The following is a 458-nucleotide window of genomic DNA, read 5'->3' on the forward strand; positions in this document are numbered from 1 at the left end:
ATGTGATAAAGATTTGATGGTCGTCTCTCTGCGGCTCTTTCCAGCTTTTACATGTGATCCTGAGAAATCACATAGATAAACTCAAGTTTTTTCTCATAAGCTCATATTGGAGAAAAAGTAAACTGGATGGTTCTCTCGGGGTAAAGACAGGTCCACAATCCCTTATTCAAAACCCTTAGGGTCAGATGTGTTTTGGAATTAAACATTTTTTGTATCTGAGGAAAGTAATACATTGCATATAACACATGTTACGTATCACCCCAGCAGGCTCAGGACAACCCTTCATAGTCTAGCTCTCTAATATCTCTGAAGCAGAACTTATGAATGTTTATACCGAGTGGGATAAAGGCCATTAGCAGCCTCATGTTGGTTTGAGACAGGCTTCACGGTTATCAAATGAGCTCAGGTCAGCCAAATCGATTATCAGAAGTTTTGGGGTTTTGGAATTGTGGAATACA

The 458-nt window shown here is 39.7% G+C and overlaps 1 protein-coding gene across 1 annotated transcript in view; it reads right to left on the reverse strand.

Annotated features, from left to right (window-relative positions):
- Nucleotides 1-458, reverse strand: part of LCT (lactase) — a gene marked incomplete at its 5' end in the record, with an annotated part of 37,423 nt that overhangs the window by 13,696 nt on the left and 23,269 nt on the right. The window lies entirely within an intron of this gene.

Source organism: Galeopterus variegatus, unplaced genomic scaffold, assembly GCF_000696425.1.
Source record: "Galeopterus variegatus unplaced genomic scaffold, G_variegatus-3.0.2 Scaffold10481, whole genome shotgun sequence".
Classification (NCBI taxonomy): domain Eukaryota; kingdom Metazoa; phylum Chordata; class Mammalia; order Dermoptera; family Cynocephalidae; genus Galeopterus; species Galeopterus variegatus.